The sequence below is a fragment of the Bactrocera neohumeralis genome, unplaced genomic scaffold (genome assembly GCF_024586455.1).
Source record: "Bactrocera neohumeralis isolate Rockhampton unplaced genomic scaffold, APGP_CSIRO_Bneo_wtdbg2-racon-allhic-juicebox.fasta_v2 ctg169_1, whole genome shotgun sequence".
Lineage (NCBI taxonomy): Eukaryota > Metazoa > Arthropoda > Insecta > Diptera > Tephritidae > Bactrocera > Bactrocera neohumeralis.
This window is the reverse complement of record NW_026089805.1, coordinates 30,372-54,663: the sequence shown is the minus strand read 5'-3', so window position 1 is coordinate 54,663 and position 24,292 is coordinate 30,372. Positions and strand designations below refer to the sequence as shown.

General features: G+C 35.5%; 1 protein-coding gene and 2 long non-coding RNA genes across 3 annotated transcripts in view; all 3 read right to left on the bottom strand.

The window, feature by feature from the left end:
• Window positions 1-24,292, bottom strand: part of LOC126766567 (carcinine transporter) — a gene marked incomplete at its 5' end in the record, with an annotated part of 78,017 nt that overhangs the window by 40,554 nt on the left and 13,171 nt on the right. The gene's annotated exons all lie outside the window — the stretch shown is intronic.
• The window catches only part of LOC126766563 (uncharacterized), a 64,272-nt gene that overhangs the window by 27,311 nt on the left and 12,669 nt on the right, over window positions 1-24,292 (bottom strand). The window lies entirely within an intron of this gene.
• Window positions 2,808-5,778, bottom strand: LOC126766564 (uncharacterized). The gene is made up of 3 exons (XR_007668911.1): window positions 5,718-5,778; window positions 3,406-4,048; window positions 2,808-3,350 (listed from the first exon to the last, which is right to left on the bottom strand). It is a non-coding gene; the product is annotated as an uncharacterized LOC126766564 (long non-coding RNA).

Here is a 24,292-nt window from a genome sequence, read left to right as displayed (position 1 = left end):
TGTACAGTCCGCTAGAATGACTGTCGATTGGACTCCAGTGGGAAATGATGGAGCTATGTTTCTATCACCGACGAAAAATCTCGGCTTTATTCCGATTAGAGAACACTTAAACACTTCTCAGAATCAGTTATTCGTTGTTTTTGTTGGATTATGAACTTGCGAGGCACCTACTTTGCTCATTTCGCCTGTTTCCAGCTTAGCAAATATCTTTTCAATGGCGGATTTCCCTGAGCCCAAATTCAACAGTATTTTCCCAAAAAAAGCAATGCTTTTTTAACACACGAAATGCTTTATGATCCATTTTTTTGTAAACTAACACAAGTTGCTTAATAAAAATGCTATCTCATAAGCTTATAGTTATAATCCAATTAATAGAAATGATATACATAGATGGTAGTAGTAGTTTTATCTATGTAGCAGCCAAAGTTATTAGTGGACGGGTCCCCTAGTAATTAATAAATTGAAAACTTAGACTGATCCAACCATCCAAACCAACTAATATCTCTTTGGGGTTTAATTCGGTGTTAATTTTTAAAATCGTTTGAGCACGAGTGAAATATAAAATTGGTAGGATCCTTTGAAAAGTGTTATAAGGATTCAGTGAAACGAACAGTGTTCAGAAAAACAAAAAAAATTTTCCCCGCGAAAACCGTTATATTTTATATAATTCCCTATAATATTTCTGCGATTCTGTAGCCAACTCAGGAGTTGATCAAACCCTGCAGAATTTAATTAGATATAAAAAAAACACCAATAAACCCAAATATAAACACCACCGAAGATGCAGTGAACATTTATTGTGAAATTACTTTGGAAAAAGTAATGTAACTATATGTAAATATAACAAAATATAAAAGAAAAGTTTTGTAGTGAAAACGACCTAAAAAAATTAAAAGGCGTTAATTTACCAAAACATCTATAAAAAAATGTTGTGAAGACATATGGAAAGTGAGCATACTCAGATGGTAGCGGTGAATCTTGTAGAGGAACTTGCTCGCAGAAAACAACAGCTGGAACTGATGCGGCAAGCCTTTTAAGAACTAAGAAACCGGAACGAAGGAAGTAGTAATGGCAGTAGACATGCCCTTATAAAAAACAGTCAACGACCTGTGTATATTTACGGGGACGGGAGATACAACGATATACACGTTTTTAGTAGCATTGAATACCTGCTATCTACAACGAGCGATATCGAGTCACAGAAGGAAGGAGTACGATCTGCGTACTACAGGACCATCCAGGAAGAAGCGAAAAGCACAATTATCAACATACCTCAACCGGAAAACTGACAACTAATAAAAGAAACACAGAAGCTGAGATATCGAGCAGAGGTAGAACCGCACCAATTTTATAAAAGGATTGGAAACCTTAAGGTAAGTTCGGTAAATTAACTTATGCGTGAAGTACAAAACATTAAATATAAGTCGGACGAACTGACAGTATACTATAGGGTGACAGTTATATTGTCTTGAGCAACATAGACAGCTTACTGGTAAATACTATAAAAGAGATGACTCAAGGAGTCCTCTTAACCATTTCAGGACCGCACCTAAACCACCTACCAGTAAATTTGTTTTTCTCGATTTTCTGACTTAAAATGGCTCAATTAACTGCCATTAACACACTCTCTAGCGTGATCTGATCAAAAGATATTGAAAGTTGCTTATAAGCAACTTTGGGCATTTAGGGCAGTATTTGAGTTATATAAAAACATGCAAAGAAAAAAATATAATCTCTTTATTTATCATATATATACAATATATGTTTGTTTTGTATTTTAAGTGTGATAAGATAAAAAACAGTTCTTGTGCGTATTGCAGCATAGATGAACACCACATTTTAAGCAGTTTGAGAAAGTGGTCCACTTCCTAAACGCAGGTTGCAATGCATATTTACAATGCATATAGTTCCTAAAGTCATACTTAAATTTTCTGGCAACGCCTAATGTTCCTAATTAGTTGGCAACTCAGTTTTAAACGCATCAGATGTTTAAAGCGTGCATCAATTTTATTTGGTATGCAGAACAGACAATGGCAGAGTAAATAATTTTTAGTTATTGTAACTAATTTAAATTGTGTTATCATTTCGTTTTATCTTATATTATAGAGAAAAAAAGTGGACACACGGGCGGAAGAAATTATTAATAACAACAAGGCTTCGCCAAGAAACAGAATTTTCCGGCAAAAAAAAAAGAGAAATACAATTTGGGAGTCGATTTTAAGGGAAATGAGGGACGTTGAGAGCTCGTTTCCATTTTCAAGAGATGAAATAACGAGGTGTTTTCTCAACATAATGGGGACTTATAAGCGTATAAAGAAAAGAAACAGTACTTCTTTCGAAGCAGCATCAAATTGGGAATATTTTAGTGAAATCGATGAAGTGTTTGGGAGTCGTTCTAGTATTGAAGTGCCACTAGAAATGACCGAGTATTCTATAATTTCATTGGAAAGTCCTTCCACCACAGCAACAGTTGACGGAATGGATGTAACACCTACAACATCAGTTAAAAGAAAGAGAAATGACGTAATCGAATTCTTAGAGAAAGAATCTGAAAAGGAAAACGAAGCTATAAATAAGCTTATAAAAATAGAAAGTGAAAGACTTGAAGTTGAAAAAGAAAAACTTAAAGAATTAAAGCAACTACGGGCTTTATTTTAAAACCCAGGATAGTTTATAAATAATATAAATAATTACTATAATATAATTATAAGAAATATATATATATATGTATATATGTTATAGTTTTGAAAGTTCCTATCTTATGAAATAAAATACATTTATGTTCATGTTATTCAAATTGTGTTTTTTATTTTAGAATTGTCGTTTAATTCAACTTGAAAACAACGCTGCCAGGGCATTTCGTTTTTGTTGGGCTTCATCTCTTTGCAATGATGGAACACTAACTTCAGATGTTTGGGCCTCCTCTTCGTCCAATTCTATGCAATCAATGTTTTGCTGACCTTCATTATAATCACGTTATGTATTATCATGCACGTTAATACAATAATTTTTGGAATATGAGCGAGCTGTACACCAATAAATTTTAAAATTCTGAACTTTTGTTTTAATATCCCGAACGCCTGTTCAACAAAAACTCGGTTAGTGCTTAAAATAGTGTTAAATTTGCTCTGCTGCGATGTTAAAAAACCATTATCCCGATATGGCACCATGAGAAACGTTTCTAGCGGATAAGCTGCGTCGCCTAAGAAGTGGTGATTTGGTGGAATTTTTAATTCACCGCTTACTAGTGCTCTACGAAATGGGCTCCTTTGCCACACTGATGCGTCATGACATCGTCCAGGACAGCCGACAAAGACGTCCAGAAATTTCATATCGCTGTCAACAATGGCCTATACAAATTGCTTATTATAATTTGACAAGAGATGAGTATACATGTGTAATTACCTGTGCAATGATGGAAAACGTGCCTTTTCTGTTATAGAAACTTATTGCATCATTTTTTGGTTGTGATATGGGAATGTGCGTTCCATCAATGCATCCTAATACAAAAGGAAATATATTGTGGCGACGTTGAGAAAACCCATCAGCGATCTGTTTTTGAGCTGCAGTAATAGTTGGAAATTTTATTATTGTTAATTTTAGACGACATATAAGTTTGAGGATTTTAATAAATGCTCTATAAGTGGCGCCCATTCCTACATCAAATCTGTCACTAATTTGTCGAAATGATGTATTATTGGCAAGCTTCCAAATTGTCAAATACAATGCCTTTTCCATGGAAACTGCAGTACGACCTGTTGATGATTCGGTCCACATTGGTTGTAGCATAGTCATCAGCCTATGAAATTGCAGCGAACACGTTTTATGTTATCCATATTTGAAATTCAATTGTGTACTTACCTTGAACGTGCTTCTTCGCATCCGAAAATGGGAATAAAATATATCGTCTTCCATCAATACAATAGATCCACAAAAGTTTTTATTTTTCACCACCTTTCTTCTCGTTTAATTTAAAGTCCTTAATAAAAACTGCCGCTTCTTTTTTTTTCAATTAGTTTTTTTATTAACTTAATATTTGAAGAATTAGCTAAAGCGGTTTTTAGAATGGAAAATTTTGAGAAAATAAAGAAATTTATAAATTTTTTTGATAAGTCGAAACAACCATCTAAAAGCGATAATAATTATGACAAATTATGCAAAATTCGTCCACTATTATCGTTGCTCAAAGGAAAATTCAACAATCTACCTCAAGAGGAACACCAAAGCATTGATGAGCAGGTCATAGCATATAAAAGTAAGTTCAGAGGTATGCAAATGCAATAAATAAAAGCTTTTGGATATCACGTTAATTGCATATTTTAGGAAGATCATCCTTCAAGCAGTAAAACCCAGTTAAACCCCGCAAATGGGGATTGAAAATTAAAAAAAATTTCTGGAAGTTCCGAGACCAGCTATTGTTTCAAAATATAATAAACACATGGGAGGAGTTGATCTTGCCGACATGCAAATGGAGCCGTATAAAGTGAAACATCGCTCCAACAAGTGGTACATGAAAATATTTCGCTGGAACCTAAGCACAGTAGAAATTTATAAATTCCTGGCTTATGTATCGGATACATCTCAAAATCGTTAATCCAAAAATCAAGCATATGCCACTTATAAAATTCTACATGGATATCGCAACTAAGCTCTTAACCGCTACGCCGGTGTTATCCAGTTCTACGCAAAAGAATAGGGGAAAATGAGTCTAGTTCTATTCAAAATGTAGAAACCGACTCAACTCCGAATTCACTTTCTTTCTCAGAAGCGTCTAGTTCGAAACGCCGTCATGTTGTTGAAGAACCCCCCAACTCAAAGCGATATGATGAAAATTGTCGTTGGATAGTTTGGTAAGAGAAATGACGATGCCGTATTTATAAAACCAGAACAACTGGCCGACTTCCTAAACGCAAGTTGCGATGCATAACTCGAAAAAATGCGTATGAAATGCAAAGCTGATTTTCAACGCAACTCTGCGTTGCAAATAAATGCTTTGCATATAAATGACGTTTAGGAACGTCATCGTAAAACTCATACATAAAACATATGCCAAATAATGACTGTTATTACAAATAACGAAATTTTGAGTTAATATGGACGAGAGAAGAAATTATTCATTAATTTTATTAGCAAATGCTGAAGAATTAGCTTTAGCTTTAGCAACAAAACTCCAAGAAATCGACGAATGTCATCATTTGAGCAATTGATTTCAATGCCGGACACTTGGAGGGAATACATATTGGTCTGTTCCACAATCAATTTGATTGATGATTGAAAGTCGATTGGTCTTTTTCTCCATTTCAATTGGGAAACATCAATTTTTTCAATAATAAAGTCATCCATATTTACTGCTCTTTTAGAAACTTCTTGGTTGGAGGGACTTTTTAGTATATCGATTTCTAATTCTTCACCATTTTCTAAAAACACTTTCAAATACTTCTCAAAAACTCTTCGTCGTCTTCAACCCTCTTCATCAGAAGTTTTGTCCCAGTCTATCTTCAAAATCTGCTGTATGTCTTCATTACACAGCCCTTTTCGTGCTTTACTCTTTTTAATATTTGTATGACCTAAACGTCCAAAGTTGCTTATAAGCAACTTGCACAAGCAAAAAAATCTTGCGGTACAATAGAAAAATATTTTCTAATTTTTTCACTTCTATTTTTTTCCTTCACTATTTGTTCGTAAAACTGTGTAAGTATTTTTTTTTTCAAATTTACCTTTTAAGTATTTTTTTAATATGCTTCAAAACTTTCGCACGACCGACACGCTCAACTTCGCTTCGACTAATGAGTCATAAAATTATTGATAATGACCCAATCGTTATGTTCTTGTAATTTTGGTATTCCCCGAATTCAAGTTGATCAATAAGATGTGTATTTATAAGAAGTGTTTGTGTATTTGACTTTTTAAACGTTGTAAAACAAAAGAATTGCTTATAAGCAAGGCTGACTTCATAAACGCAGTTTGCAATGCAACACAGTAAAGAAATTCATTTACAATGCAAAGCATTATTGCATGGCAACACTGCTTTGTCAAATAAATTGTTGGCATTTTACAGCATTTATGAATGCGCAAAAGATTGGTACCTTGCATCACTAACATTATCATATTCGACAACAAAGTTTTTTTAAATGAATGTGCAGGAATATTGCTGTATTCTTTTGAAAACAGCCTCGAAATTGGCTGATAATAGAGAATCAAGCAACAGTGTTATCAAAAATATAATAAACAAAACAAAACGCCGTCGTTTAGCATTATTAGCTAGTGAAAATTCACGGAGAAGAATTCCAAAAACCAAAAATGTTTGTAAGGTTATCGAAAGCATGGAAGACGATGAATTTTATTCTCATTTTCGAATGAAGAAAAGTACATTTCAGGTATTTATTATAAAATACGTAGAGTATTGAGTAAGTTGATAAAACTAATACCCCAAATCTAAAAAAGTTGCAGATTGCGATTAAGCCTTGGTGGAATTCAAATGAAACTGGACGTATAGCAATAACGTTGAAAAAAGCTTTACAAATAACAATTTGGAAGCTAAGCAATAATTGCTCTTTCAGAGATGTCAGCGATCGGTTTGGTGTGGCAGCTGGCCTCGCATATAAGGTGTTTCTGAAAATAATTAAAATGATTTGCCGCTTGAAGGGAGATGTAATCAAATTTCCCAAAACTGCAGCGGAACAAAAACAAGTAAATGAAGAATTTACAAACCTGCGGTATAATCCTTTTCCTTTTGTAATTGGATGCGTTCCGTCGCATGCATATTCCAATTTCGCAGCCAATCAAAGATGAAATCAGCTATCGCAACCGAAAGGGAACGTATTCAATCATTACACATGTAAAAAATTAACTTTTTTGCATGATAATAATTATTAACTGGAAATTTTTTTTCAGGCTATTGTAGATTGTCGAATGAGGTTTATAGATGTATTTATCGGCTGTCCAGGTGCATGCCACGACGTATCAGTTTGGCAAAGGAGCTCTGTCAGGAAAGCTATAATTAGCAAGGAGATTAAAATCTATTCTAATTACCATTTGTTGGGCGATGGAGGGTATCCATTAGAATTGTTCCTTATGGTGCCCTATCGTGATAACGGGTTCTTAACACGTATGCAGTCAAAATACAATGTGATTCTGTCTTCAACTCGCGTTGTTGTGGAACAGGCATTTTTTTGTTTAAAAAAAAAATTAGAATTCTCAAATACATCGAAGCTCAACGTCCATATATGCCACAATTAATTACAATGGCATGCAATGGCACATAATAATTGAAAATGAAGGTTACTTAGTCGATGAAATAGATGAAGGAAAGCACATACTGAGCCCCAAATAGTCGAAGATACGACTACATCGGGACAAAGGGAGGCAAAAGCAAAAAGGGATGCACTGGCCACGCTATTGTCTGCCTAATTGAAAACAGTTTGGACTTTAAAGTTATAGTTGTTTTTTAAACTTTATTAGGAACTTATAGGAAAAAAATAAACAAAAACAAGTAAGGAAGGGCTAAGTTCGGGTGTCACCGAACATTTTATACTCTCGCATGATAAAGTGATAATCGAGATTTCATTATACGTCATTTACATATTTTTCAAATACCGTATTTTTGTAAAGTTTTATTCCGCTATCATCATTCCTAATGTATATACTCGTATTATACAGAAAAGGCATCAGATGGAATTCAAAATAGCGTTATATTGGAAGAAGGCGCGGTTGTTAACCGATTTCACCCATATTTCGTACATGTCATCAGGGTGTTAAGGAAATATTTTATACCGAATTTCATTGCAATCGGTATAGTAGTTCCTGAGATATGATTTTTGGTCCATAAGTGGGCGAGGCCACGCCCATTTTCAATTTTTGAAAAAAGCCTGGGTGCAGCTTCCTTCTGCAATTTCTTCCGTAAAATTTAGTGTTTCTGACGTTTTTTGTTAGTCGGTTAACGCACTTTTAGTGATTTTCAACATAACCTTTGTATGGGAGGTGGGCGTGGTTATTATCCGATTTCTTCCATTTTTGAACTGTATATGGAAATGCCTGAAGAAAACGACTCTGTAGAGTTTGGTTGACACAGCTATAGTAGTTTCCGAGATATGTACAAAAAACTTAGTAGGGGGCGGCACCACGCCCACTTTTCCAAAAAAATTACGTCCAAATATGCCCCTCCCTAATGCGATCCTTTGTGCCAAATTTCACTTTAATATCTTTATTTATGGCTTAGTTATGACACTTTATAAGTTTTCGATTTCCGCCATTTTGTGGGCGTGGCAGTGGGCCGATTTTGCCCATCTTAGAACCTAACTTTCTTATGGAACCAAGGAATACGTGTACCAAGTTTCATCATGATATCTCAATTTTTACTCAAGTTACAGCTTGCACGGACGGACGGACGGACAGACGGACGGACGGACAGACAGACATCCGGATTTCAACTCTACTCGTCACCCTGATTACTTTGGTATATATAACCCTATATCTGACTCTTTTAGTTTTGGGACTTACAAACAACTGTTATGTGAACAAAACTATAATACTCTCCTTAACAACTTTGTTGCGAGAGTATAATGAGATAGCTCGATGAAAAATATAATAATAGACAATCTGATCCCGGGCAAAGATGTAACACAAATTATCGAAATAAAGATAATCAAGGTTCGTATAATAAGATATGTATATGAAAATTATATTAGTCATTATATATCAGGCCAATATAAATAAAATATTAGCGGAAGATATAGTAATAATTACAAACCAAATTCAGACAATTCTCAAAGACCACAAAAGGAAATATAGAGCAAATTTTGTCAAAACCAACCCAATCAATATAGACAAAATTATGGTCATAATAATAAATTAAAACAAAACCAAAGCGAACCTATGGAATTAGACAATATTCAATATAGTTCAAGGAGCCCACAATTGGCAGGACACCCTAATTCACAGCATAGCAAAAATTGCTTATGTTCGAGTAGGCAAGGCCAGGTAGTATTCTCACGAATTGATATTAACAGAGAATTTTTTTTTATAAACCAGCCTTGAAATCATTACCTAAAATAAAAATTAAAATAAATGAAAAGAATTATTGCATTAATTGATAAAGGACCTAGTTTAAGCCTGATCAATAGCGAGATTGACGATTTTCCAAAAATTAAATTGAAAAATCTTTTAACGTTTAGCACAATAACAAATGATGATAGAATAAATTATGATGTGCTTACCAGAGAGCTGCAACGAATATAATTAAATCAAAACAAACAGTCGTGCCAAAAACTCAATTAAGTCAATTCAGTTCATCATAAACAACATTGTTGATCAATTCGAGTACCCGCCAGCGTCAACTGATCTGATGCAACACAAACAATCTGTTCTTCGGCTATCACGATCGCCTAAACGGTATGGCTTCGGTTCAAATCGTATCATCAGAGAACGTCTATCATAGAGAAGGTTCACGATGTCGAGAATTTAGGGATATTTCAATTTTGGGATATTTACTGTTTTGGATGAGTGCATTTCACCACAGAAAATTATTAGCGCATTTCACCACTTAACATCAGGGGACACGAAAATAGCAGAATTGAGCATTTTCAGTGTTAAATGAGAAAAATAATCACAATTCCAATGTTAAGGAATGTACGCTTACAGATTCCCTTTTTTACTATGCGCAAACGATGCTGCATATAATTTATATATCGGTATACATATCTACATATATTTGTTATGAAAACACATAAGTGTGTACATGCATATGTATGTATATATTTTAAGATTGAGCTATTTTATGATGAATTCCATAAAATCTTTGCAAATATATAATTCAATAAGATTTATATTACTACCTAAATATGCATTTTATATAGGTTTGGTACGATATACAATTGTATATTTATATACTTAAATAAATATTTGCTTTGGTCATTAAACTTTTCGATATCATGTTAAAAGACCAAGCGGTCGCACATTTGTCCATATATATGTAATTATGTGTGCATGTAAACAAATATGACAGACCATACGCATAATGTTTGTAAATTTGTCTACATGCAACATATGTATGTATGTAAATATGTACACTCAATGCTTCATGCGAAATCTACGTTGACGCGGACAACCAATGGCGAAGCTCATATTTTTTGCTTTCATGTCAAAAAGTCAATGTGTCGAAAGAATAACGCGACGACAAAGCTTCACAACATTGTGTTGTTGGTAGAAAATCCGAGCTGTGCCGAAAACACAAACGAACGATCGCCAATTGCCACTGCTTCCCTTGCCGCTGTAGCAGCTTCGCTTACAAACCAACGTCGATATGTATGTTTGTGTGTGAGCTTGCATACATGTCGACTCAGATTTTTGCAAGCCGCGTAACAATATTTTGTACATTCCTTGACAAATGCAGTCAATCCCGGTTATGTGCCACAACCAAAGATACAGCATTTTGTGGTTTGTTAAAAAAAAAAATTTAATATGGCACATAAGCGAGTGCGGATACTTAATCGAGTGGTACTTAAAACAATAATTTCTATGTATTTCAAAAAACAAACCGTGAGATGAAGCAAGATATAGGCAGTTAAGAGGGATGATTTTCATTTAAGCGGAGTACTACTTAACCGGGAATCACTGTACACATAAATCAGAGGCATATTGAATATTTTCTTTGACACATTTCTTGACTTGAAAATCGACAAATAAACTATGTTGTCAATTTTATTCTATACTTATATTTGCGGAGTTGTCGCTTTTTCCTTTTCATACAAATATCAGAAATTGTTCAATTTATGATTTTTAGCTTTTCCATCGTCGCGAAAAGACGCTTGTTGGCAAAGGCATGCTCGGGGAGATGTAATGGTATTTGTTTTTATGAATGAAGCAAGTTTGCCTGTTAAAAGTATGCTTGCGTTCATGAATGAAAATATTGTTGTTGTGTGTTTTTCTACAAATTTGGGCATCGACTTGGCTGCCATATTAACTTGTGACGCTGCTGATGCTATTTGAAACCATTGTTGTTTTTGTAGAACAATATTCGTAGTTTTTGCGGGTGACATATCTACATGTGAACGTAAATATGTATAAGTATGTATGTTGTGTATGCATTATTTGTGTGGGAATGTCATGCGCACATATGTATTTACATGTGTACTCATATTTGTATGTTGGTTGGTATACATATATTATTTGTTCGGCAACGTCGTACACATATGCGCACACTTTCTACTGATAAATGATATTACGATTTGAATTTGAATTGTACTTACATACATATGTGCATATGTAATTATGCGCTGATATGTAGATGCGTATCAAAATTAAATGACATATTATTGTAATATGTATATTAAGTTTTTATGATATTATGATAGTATCTCATATACCTATACATACATATGAAATTATAATACATACATACATATATTCTCAAACATAAGAAATATTTTAATAAATAACTCTTAATTGCACATTAACTACAAATATTGTTTTGAAAATAGCATAATTTAATTAGAATGATATAAATTATGCATATATTCATAGAAATACGCATAATGATAATCACGTCAATTAACATGATGGCATGTGAGTATATAAAAATATAATCAAAAGGCCAACATACGTCTGTAATAGCAATGCATGTTTCTGAGCATAATTTTCATTAAATGCTCAGCTCTGTTCACGCGCCACTGTTAAGATTTCTCCTTCTTAGCTAGCTGTGGTGAAATGCACTCATCGCATTTTGTTAGCTTTTAACAGTTCACACGCTTGTCCGTCGTTGTTGGACCTTCTACGTTCTCTGGTATCATGTCAGTTCATAACTTCGCAACGATTGTTTGAATCGATGTGGATGTTCTGCTGGATTGATTTGAGTCATGTGTGGCAAAAAATGTTTCAGCTTTGAAAATGTGCACATGTTTCAAATTTTCGATGCATAAAACATGGAAATCCCATCGAGGACGTATGTGCATATATACATACGTTTGTTGTATGTATGTTCTCGATGGAATTTCCATTATATATATAACATATGTATATACATACATATGTATTTGAAATAGAACAGAAGTGCATGAGTAAATCAGGGTTTAGGGGATGATATACAAACCGAACGCTTTCTATCATTTCAGTCATTGAAATATGCGTATGAATCATAACGGGTACTTTCTGCTAATGCGAACGTTCCTAAAAAAAACCATGTATAAGCTGATCGCTAGTGATTCAAACTTATTCTCTATCGCTGATTTGAAGAAAAACGATTCGATTCGTGTACATGAATCGAACTGACAGAATCAGACAGATTAACGGATCAAAACTCGATTACGAACAAAAATTTATTACTCGTTGCAGTTCTCTTGTGCATACATTAGCACCAGAAGAGTTTAACTTACCTAGTAAGGCGAGGACAAGATGGAAAGTTGCACCATTAAGAGGACGAAAGTATGACTTTATAATAGATATGGATGTGCTTACTTTTCTCAATACGTATATAGATAAAGAGAACAACTCTAAACCGAAATGAAAGTTTTATTTTAAATAAACTAAATGACTTAAATCAAATTTGTAATTTTAAAACTGCTGATTTCAAATTAGAAAGATTAAACCTAGAGCATTTAAAGGAGGAAGAAAATAGAGAAATAATTAAACTTCTCAAAACATTTAATAAATTATTATTTAAAGACGGCGATAAACGGCTAATGAATTAAATACTTAGAGACTATATAAATAAAACAGGCGTAGTGTCTTTAGACGACATTCTAATGTTTCGCACATCATTGAATCAATATATTAGGGCGGTAGGCGAAGTTTTTAAAATTCTTGAAAGTAGAAACCTAAAAATTCGAGTAATTTTCTGAAGAAAGAAGTTTTGAGGACACGTTTTAACGGAGGAAGGCATAAAGCCAAATAAAATTCAAGTTATTGAAAATTTACAAATTCTAAGAACAGAAAGACAAATTAAAAGTTTTTAGGAATCACCGGTTACTATCGTAAATTCATAAAAGACTACGCTAGAATAGCCCAACCTATAGCCAAGTATTTGAAAAAAGGAGTTTAAATTAATCTAAAAGATCCCACATATATTTAAGCATTTGAAAAATTAAAAATATTAATAAATACCCATGCAATATTGCGTTATCCAGATTTCGAAAAACAATTTACTTTAACATCAGACGCATCCATTAAGCGATTGGTGCAGTATTATAATAAGAGGGACACCCAGTGCGTTACGCCTCAAGAACGTTGAATTACCACAAAAGGAACTATTCCGAAACAGAAAAAGAATTTCTTGTGATAATGTGGAGTATAAACTATTTTAGGCCATAACTCTATGGAAATATATTTCAAATTTTTACTGACCACCAATCAATAAAATTTTTACATTCTAAATACAAAGGAAAAGATATATCAGCTCGACATCAAAGATGGTTATTAAAACTTGGAGAATACCAATTACAAATTGAATATTTAAAAGGCAAAGAAAATAAAGTAGCAAACTTTTTAAGTAGGACAAAAGATAATGAGAATATTATTTCAGAAAAAATGGATGAAACAATTTCAAACAGTTCAAACTTTTCTATAAACAATATAGGAGATGAAAAAACTTTAGCAACAGTGCATTCAGCAGAAGAAAACTTAGACGACCATTTTTAGAGGCAAGAATTATTTTCATTTGAGAATATGATTTCAATATTTAGGAAATATACCACAAAAAGTAAAATAGGAATATTTTCAGAAATTTCAGAACGGCAATATAATATAGTACAGGAAAAATTAATCGAAATGTTTTCTAATGAAGATATGGAGACAGAAGTAGAAGCAGTCAAACAGATTTCTTTATATCATGTTAGGGAAAGCTTTCATTCAGGCATTCAGGATCCAAAGTTATTGCAATTAATTCAAATTGTAATTAATCATTGTGAAATATTTCAGGAAGTAAAGTACGATAGAAATACTATTAAACCAAAATTGAAACTTTCGGAGACTCCTTCAAAAATTAATGATATTGTACATATACATAGACACGTATTTAGTGAAAGGGTATCAATTTTTAACAATCGTAGGTAAACTTTCTATGTTCGATGCAGCTTACTCCTTAAATGATAGAAACCACATAACCATTATCGATCACAATAAAGTAATATACGGTTGCAACATTTTTATAATAATTTTAGTAATATTAGCAATTGCAATTTTAATAATGAAACATATATAGTATATATATGAAATTAATAGAACAACCGGAAATCAATTGATTTGAAATATTTATGCTATTGCAAAAACCAATGTAAATGATACAAAACAAAATCACTTTATTCACAATATTTTCTAGAATCTGAACAACCTATTAAGCTATGAGGTTATTACTTTAGTCAATATTGAAGTAAATATGATTTATAAGTAAACGCATAATTACTTGCAAAACATAAGTAATAAGTAAAATAAGTAATTATAATTGGTAAGCAATAATACATTGCACTATTATCTTGAATGATTTTAACTAATTAATTGAAAATTCGATTCGGTAATAATTTTTAAAAACGTTCAAGCACGATTGAAATATAAAATTCGCGTATGGTCCAAGATCCTGATATAGACTCAGCACTAACTTGTTTCAGCCAAGGTGCGCATCGCCTCTGTGCAGCCGAAACGGACAGCCGAACGATTTTCTCCCCTACTTGCAGTCCTACTCTCTGGGAGCAGCCACAAGTAACTTGGTACAAAGGAAGTGTGGGACGGCATTTCAAGCTCCTTGTGTCAAGCTGAAAAGGAAACCATTGGTTTTTGAAAAGTGCAAAACAAAAGCTGATACAATGAGGAGTGCAGTGTCGCAGTGGAGAGAAAACAGACTGCCTACCTCGCAACCGTACGATTGACCACAACACGTGCGGGATGGGATAGATATCGAGAGTTGAAGAGGGAAGCGAGATGCATTTACGGACAGAAAAAGATAGAGGACGAAATGCGTGAGTGCGAAGAGTTTGCTCGAAAATTCTACGCCGATTTACAGAAGGTTTAAAGAACGGAGCATACCCATGTTTAGCTTTTAGAGGTGATCTAGTGACTGATACCTAGAGCTTACTAAAATTATGGAGGGTACACTTCTCCACGAAATATATTCTGTAATCAAACAAACAATTGTTGCACTCGCGTCTTAGCTCCCACATCACTATTGACAGTCATAACTTTGAAATCATGGATAAGTTCGTCTATCTTGGAACCAGTATTAACAGCAACAACATTCCATCTCAGAATAACTCTTGCCAACAGGTGCTACTTCAGACTAAGTGGGCAATTGAAAAGTAAAGTCCTCCCTCGAAGAACAATGACCAAACTCTTGATAGAACGACGACATTGACATAATTTAGCGAATTATGAGACAAAGACTACCCGTCGAGGGAAGCAGAGAAAGACCAGGTCTCTGTTGGAAAGACCAGGTGGAGAAGAACCTGGTTACACTTGGAATCTCCAATTGGAACCAAACAGCCAAAAGGAAGAACGACTGTCGCATGATTTTTACTTGTTATTGCAATTTCGGGTAATTTTTTGACATACTTGTTCCCTCTCAAACTGAAACTAGCTGACTATTTCTTTATCGCCGCCTCCCTTGACATTTTTAAAATATGTTTTGGAATACCATCGATCAGCCGTGTGATTTTCTCTTGATATTACAATTTCGGGTAATTTTGTGACATACTTGTTCTCTCGCAAACTGGAACTAGTTGACTTTTTCTTTATCAACGCATTCCTTGACATTTTTGAAATAAGGTTTGGGTGTTTTGCAATTTCGATTTATTTTCACATACTAGGTTCCCCAGTATGTCTGTGTCCCACAAATGTAAATAAATTTGTATAAATAACATACATATATGTGGATAATTGTTTTTTTTTTTTAATGAAACGCTTTATTTTGTTTTATTATATAAAAAAGGATTTATTAATACACTTGTGAAAAAATGTAACGTTTACATACTCAGTACAAAATTGGTTTGGTGACCAATGCGTCCGCACAGTATGGATTTTCAAAATCAAGTAAGTCTTTTTAACTGTCGCTGTCGGCGTTCATTGCTATTCGTTGAGTTCGTTCATTCAGGGTGTATGTTTAGGGTTGCATGCGTGTGCAGGTCAGGTCATTATTCGTTGAGTCTGTTCAGTCAGGGTGTATGTTTAGAGTTGCATGCGTGCGCAGGTCATGGTTGCATTCCCACATTCGGCCTCCCTGACCTATTCGTTCGGCCCGAACGAAGGTCTCCACCTCTTCATGAATTCGGCGATGGTGGTCGTACAACCAGGACCCTCACCCTCGCCTACCTTCTCAACCTCATACCTATCGCGTCCTAAAACCTTCGAAATCTTATATGGACCAAAATATTTAGGCCTTAACCTAAGCCCGCTCCCATACTGAGTTCGCTTAATGGCGACTAATTCGTCCAGTCTGTACTTTGTTGATTCCTTCCTTTTTCTGTCAAAATTTTGTTTGTTTTCCTTTTGTATCAATGCAATATTTTGTTTGGCCTGATCCCTCGTCATTTGTCGGTCTGAATCTAATTCATTCAAGGCGGCGTTTTTTATCAACTCATTTACTTCTGTCGTACCCGAAATCCTCATCTCTATGCCAGTTAAAATTTTAAATGGAGAAAACTTTGTACTACGCGTTGGTGTATTGTTAATAATTTGTTGTGCCCTACTTACGTGCCTATACCAATTCCCAGGCTCTTCTCGGCACATCTTAGAAATCATTGGTACTACGATTTGGTGTATTCGTAGCTGTTACCAAATGCTCTATACCTTCCCTCGCACAATAATCTTTAAAGAGATTTCCTGTGAACGCAGCACCTCTATCAGTTATAATACGCTGTGGATTACCGAAAACAGCGGCTTGTTTCTCGAGTCGATCAACGACTGCCTCGGCTCCAGTGTTTTTAACCGGGTACAACCACACAAACTTTGAAAAAGCATCTACCGCAACAAGAATATAGTTATACGCCTTCTTTATTTGTTCCATGGGACCGACATGATCTAAGTGAAAAGTGCTTAATGGCTGATCTTCCTTAGGTATTTGATTTAATAAACCTTCTCTCTTCCCTAGCTTTGAATCTGTCATGATGCATTCGATACAACTCTTTACAATTCTAATTACTTTTGGGCCTAACTGAGGGATAAAAAATGTCTTTTGAATTGCTAACTGCGTCTTATTTGCAGAGAAGTGTCCCTGTTTATGTGCCGTCCGAATTATTTCATCTTCCATCAGCGATGGAACTACTATAAGCTCTCTTATTGGATCCTTGTGTAGTAGCCCATGCTTCAAGTAGAAATCTTCGTATTCAGTCGCTTCTAAAACTTTGCACACTGCCCGAATCCATTCGTCCTGTTGCTGAGCTTGCCTCAGCCTATGCAGCAAAGAATCTTCCAACATAAGACAAGCTATTCTGCTTAACGCATCGACGTGACGCATCTTGGAGCCATTTCGGTGTTCTATTTCATAGTCAAAATCTTGTAATAGCAACGCCCACCGAGACACTCTTAGCGGAATATCCTTTTTTTTCATGGTCATTGCGAACGCGTTGCAATCAGTAACGATTCTGAAATGCAATCCTAAAATATAAACTCTCCACTTCTTAATTTGGAAGCACAATCGCTAGCACCTCTAACTCATACGAATGGTACTTTTCTTCTGCTGGCTTTGTCTTCCGACTCATGTACTGGATTGGATGAAAATGCAAATCTTCGCTGTGTTTTTGCAAGAGTACACCACCATATCCATGCATCGAGGCATCCGTATGCACTTCAGTTAGAGCCTTCGGATTGTACAACCGTTACACTGGTGAACTAGCCAGAGCTGCCTTTAATTGCTGCAGCGAGGCTTGCTGTTCGATCCCAAACGCAAAAGCTACATCCTTACGCAACAGGTCAGACAGTGGTTTAGCGACTACTGCATACCCTTCTATGAAATGGCGAAAATAAGAAGTGAGCCCTAAGAATCTTTGCACCGCTTTCTTATCCATAGGTATCGGAAAATTCCTTACTGCCTGCGCTTTCGCTTCTGATGGCCTTATTGTACCACACTCTATAATATACCCCAGAAAATCAACAGTCGTCTTCAGGAACTGCCATTTTTCCCACTTAATCCTTATGTATGCCGCCCTGTTCAACACAGCTTTCAACTTATGTATACCCTCGTCATAACTTATAGAAGGAATTATAAGATCATCCATGTAAGTTACCACGATGCCATCCTTCACCAAGTCTCGAAACACTGTGAAAATGTATCGAGTGAACACTGCTGGGGAATTGGAAATACCAAAAGGAACGTAAATGAATTCGTATTGACCTTGATGGGTCACGAATGACGTATATTTCCGCGAACCTGCCTCTATCGGCACATGGAAAAACCCATTCCGTAAATCTAACGTTGTAAATACTTTTGCGCTTTGTAATCTCTCGATAACGTCATCTATGAGTGGCATTGGAAAATTATCCCTCATGATTTTTTCGTTCAAACGTCGGTAGTCGCAACACAGACGTTTGGTTCCGTCTTTTTTTCCCACCAATACGATCGGCGATGCATACTCGGAGACGCTAGGTTGAATTATGCCTTGCTCCATCCATTCTGCAATCTGCTTATCGACAATGCACTTATCGGAGTAGGACATTCGTCTGGGCCCTTGGAATACCGGAGTATCATCCGTCAAACAAATTTTCATAGAAACTGGGGAATCGTGCTGCTTACTAGGCGAGTAATCACAGACAATGGCTTCTATTGTCTTTTCTTGCTCTCCCCTGAGATGCGACAGATCTACCTGTAAAGTTTTTCCTGACATTACTTCTGCGGCCATACACATATCTTCAAACTCATTAAGAACTTCTATTTTACCTTCAATTTCTTCTACTATGGGGTTTTGAACATTTGTTTCCTGCACCTTTGCTCTAAATTCTACCCCGCCTTCCTTTATAACCAAGTCAACCTGCTTTAATACACTATTCCCGATTATTGCCTCGTAAATAAGGTCGCCTTCACGCACAAGATGGAAATTGATATCCACTTTGACTCCATCTACGCTAACTTTGATTATGAAACTGCCAATAGTTGTAAGTATACTATTTCCTATTCCACGAAGGTGATTTATATCATTGGACAAATCAATCCTTCCTAACTTCATCAACACATCGTAACGCATGAGGCATAGATCGCAACCAGTGTCCAGCAATGCTGAGAACGTAAACCCGTTAATAGTTAATTCTTTGTAAACTACACTGCCAAGAGACGCCATACGCATCATTTCCAGCGTATTTACCCTTGCACCCTCGCTTTTTACCTCCGTTCTCTTTTTTGGGCACTCTGCAATACGATGCCCTGACTGATTACACCCAAAACACTTTGATAATCGTTGCTGTTTGCAGGTCTTCGCCAAATGACCCGCTTCTCCACACCTATAACAAATTTTCCTATTGGGTCCATAATCTTTAGTGACAGAATTATTGTCTTCGCGCTTGTTTTGAAATGTACTCACATTGGGTTGACGCCCCGAGCGAACTTTTTCATAAACAAGGATCTGAACTTTTAATTCTTCTATCGACCTAGCCTGATACAAGTTAGCTTTGTTTGGTCTGGAATCTGGGATTCCCTCTACAAAATATTCGATGACACTTCTTTCGTCTAGCTTTATTGGCCTACCTAAGTCCATAGGGCTAAGTGCCCGATGCACTTCGATTGACGATGTTACTACTCCAAATTCTTTTTGCAAACATTGTTTCAGTGCACTCCAACTAGTTATGTCCCGTTGACTACGAACGAAAATTTTCGCGGCACCCTTCAATAATTGTTTCCCGTATATAAACTTTTGTAAATCTCCCCAACGAACTGCCATGGCATTTGATTCAAAATCATCGAGCCACTCCTCGACTGGGTGTTGCCCCGTACCACTAAAAGTTGTAAGAGATTCCTCGAGATCGCGTAGAGAGAAGACCGGAGACCCGGACCCCATCGCCGACATCATGTTGTATTGCACCGAACTAGTTTCACTGTCTGAGCTATCCTCTTCAGCATCTACAGTCAGTCCAAAATGTTCACAAAGTCGGTCCTGTAATGTAGCTTTACGTCCATTTGTCGGTAAACCCAGTGCCAACAATTTTTCCTTCAAACCGTTCACTGTCAATAAAAAAACCTGTTGCCTGTCCATGTCAACTGTTATCAAATGTAATTGGTATATAATTCAGAATACAAATTAGATATTTAATATATAATAAGTAAAAGTAAAAGTAAACCTTAAAATATACGTTCACAAATTTTGGCCTTTATTATAACTTGAATAATGAATTAATGCTTGTGAATTAAATTTAAGTTCAATCCAATTAAGTTTTACAATTATTATTCTGACAACTTAGTTAGATTTTTCTGAAGTTTATAATTTGATTTATAAGCTGATTAAAATTCTTATTGGGTTTTTTTTTATATAAATGTAATAGTACACATGGGTTATGTTTTCCAAAATATACAATATTAATTTCGGTATTTTTATGTTGACAAAATATTATATATTGCTCTGTACTTTATAAAACGCTTCTTTTTTGACAATTTTTAATACACATTCTTTCTTTAAATTGCTTAACTCATACCTGTCTTCTGCTTATGTATAAATATATTTATTCTTACTGCTACTGTATCCAATCACTGAACGCTTCGATCACTGCTTCTCTGCTTACAATTTTCTTTGGACTGTCAATCAGGTATCAATAACACGCCGCTATTACTCTGCTACGCTGCTTTCAACCGCCACACTTAAATCACCATCAACGCATATACACTGCGCTAAACAACAACATCAGTTTTTACCACTAACTCATCATCACTGCGCTAGTCCGAACAACTTGTCAATAGTTATCATGCGCTGATCTTAAATCACCACCAGCGCATATACACAGCACTGTACTGTAAAATCAGCTTTGACCACTAACGCATCACCATAGCGCTAGTCCGCATAACTTCTCAATAGTTACCATCTGAACTCTTTGTTCTTTGTATGCTTCACAAATACAACTCAACACTATGTCGATATACTCTACTCGTTGTGAGAGTATATACTCGCTGCTCTCTTCAGCTACCGCACGACACCGTTTGACGACAGCGTCTTTCTTGAATTTACTGTTGATTTTCGTTAGCGTCCTAACGGATCTTGTAACGGGACTGAGTAGTGACGCCACTCCACACGTACAGTTTCTTTCTTTAAAACGTTATGTGCCACAAGAAATAGGCAATTTCACAGTTTTTTCACACCGCCTTACTGTAATCCAAATTTGCCGATACCACTTTATTTCAGTACTTAACTGCGTTTCACGAAATTTAACTTCTACGCAAAGTCACCTTTTGTTTTTAACTTTTACACTTTCAGCACTTTTGCTAGCCGACACTTCTGCCACGACACTTTTGCCAGTTTCTAGAACGTTTTCTTTGTTTGGAGGAAAAAAACGGTAGAACCAAGATCGCTCCACGTCCACTCGAACAGTTTCTTCACAGTTTACACAAAGTTCAAATTTCGGATTAATCGGCACTTTTGCCACGACACTTCTGCCACTTTCCGACACTTTTGCCACTTTCCGGCACTTTTGCCACTTTATAGAACGTTTTCTTTTAAAAGTCACAATAATCTCGCTTCTTGTTCACCCGAACAATCTTTTACAGTTCGCAAAGTTCAAATTAATCGGCACTTTGGTCACGACACTTCTGCCACTTTCCGACACTTTTGCCACTTTCCGGCACTTTTGCCACTTTTCGACACTTTTGCCACTTCCACACGCGAAGGGATTTGCATCCCACTTCTGACACCACTTTGTGGGGGTTGGTTTTTTTTTTTAAATAAAACGCTTTATTTTGTTTTATTATATAAAAAAGGATTTATTAATACACTTGTGAAAAATGTAACGTTTAAATACTCAGTACAAAATTGGTTTGGTGACCAATGCGTCCGCACAGTATGGAGTTTCAAAATCAAGTAAGTCTTTTTAACTCTCGCTGTCGGCGTTCATTGCTATTCGTTGAGCTCGTTCATTCAGGGTGTATGTTTAGGGTTGCATGCGTGTGCAGGTCAGGTCATTATTCGTTGAGTCTGTTCAGTCAGGGTGTATGTTTAGAGTTGCATGCGTGCGCAGGTCATGGTTACAATCCCACATATATGTACATACATACTATTAGGGGCAGATCGAGAAATAGTGTATCTTTATGGTGGGACAGAGCGTGTTTGAAATAAATATTTACTTGACACATAAAGATTATTATATTAAATATCTTTATACAGTTTAATATCATGGTGGAAAAATTTTAAATCAACCTTCTAATATCTAATTATACTAAATTGAAAAAAAAAAAACACATTTTAAATCGTAGACGTCCGTGCGACATGATTTATTGCAATGTATATTGTAGGCAGTTTGTGTATTGAATAGAAAAATTTCACAAAAGAAAACGAGGTGGGCCAAGTTTTGATAATGTTTCGAGAACTTCTTCTGCAATGACTTCAATGTCATGATGCGTGTGCAGCAACGCCAGGCCGACCAATCTATATTGAAGAATGTTCATCCAGAGAAAATAAAACATAGAAAAGGTGCAGGTTCGATAGCGAACATTTGATAAAATTGCGACACGGAATCTCACCACACAAATACAGAATTCAGGCTGTGAAATGTTAACTTTTTTCACAGTTCTCCACGTACTCAAACAAAGAATATGAAGAGAAATATATACGTACGGCTTATGATGCCATAGCTTGTATTTGCAATCAGGGAATATTGAAAAAACATAAGTTCTTTGATATTCCATTTTTAACAGCGAAAAATGTGTACAAATACAGCTCTCTCACATACTCAAGAATATGCTCCTTATGATACTTCCAACAACAGCATTGTGATATTTTCATGGTTCAATTTTTGCTTTCGCAATGTATGCAAATATGTATGCTTTTGCGTTTTGCCGTCGGCATTTACATATTGGCATGTAATAATTATGATATGTATGAGTATAATTTTGTATGAATGCATGTATAGTACTATTTACAGTACAGTCAATTTAGACTTGTATATTTAATAATTTAATTTGATTTTTACATAATATACTATACTAAGAAATATTTTTGTATTATGTTTCTTAGTAATAGAAATTGAATTTATCACAAAAATGCATATACATATACATAAATATATCGTATATCATATTAATCTTATTATCTGCTCATATGATTGCATGTATACGCATGTGCGCATTCAGAAAGTCAAATCATGATTTTATCACTTATCAATACACATATTAATTACATGTGCGCAGATTGACCTGCATGTTCATATACATACACTCATTTATGCTTATACTTATGTACAAATATTTGTATACACTTCCGAACAAATAATGCACAAGCATACAAACATACATACATATGCGTACACATGTGAATATTGAACAAAAAATTAAAACATTGTTCTACAAAAACAACAATTGCCTAAATAGCATAAGCATGGCAAGTCAATATGGCAGCCGAATTGGCGAAGCCCAAATGTAGTAAATTTTACAGCAAGAACCATTGAATTCATAAACGCAGACGCAAATTCCACAAGCGACCTCGCTTCATTCATAAAAACAGACGCCGTAACATCTCCCCGAGCATGCTTTTGCCAACAAGCGTCTTTTCGCGGCGATGGCAAAAGCTAAAAATCATAAATTGAACATCTTTCTGATGCTTCTTCACAGAAAGAAGTGACAAAAGTGGCAACATAGCCGTTGTCGATTTACAATATTTGTCTAAAATATTTTTCCGTGACTCGCAAAAATCTGCGTCAATATGTATGTACCCTCATACATACATATACATACATACATATTTAGGCACGTTTGTGGGCGAAGCTGTTACAGCGGCAAGGGAAGCGGTGACAATCGGCGGCCATTAGTTTATTTTTTTCGGCACAGCTTGGATTTTCTATCATCATACAAGTACTGAACACAATAACACAATGAGCGCGAAAGACTGCAAACGAATATTCGAATACACACGTTCTTAGGGACACAGTTATTGAGCCAGCTGCAAAACTAAATAACTGTGTCCATAAGAACGTGTGTATTTTAATATTTGACAGATGTCGCTTGCAGTCTGTCGCGCTCAATGTGTTCAGCACTTGACTCTTTGACAAAACGCAAGTTTCGGCCATTGGTTGACCGTGACAACGGAGATGGAAGCGTGCGACACTTGTTATTATGAATGTATAGCTGTTACCCTGTGCGTTTCGCTACACCTAAATCGATTAAAACTCTTAAGGGTTTTTACTTTGTGTTTTA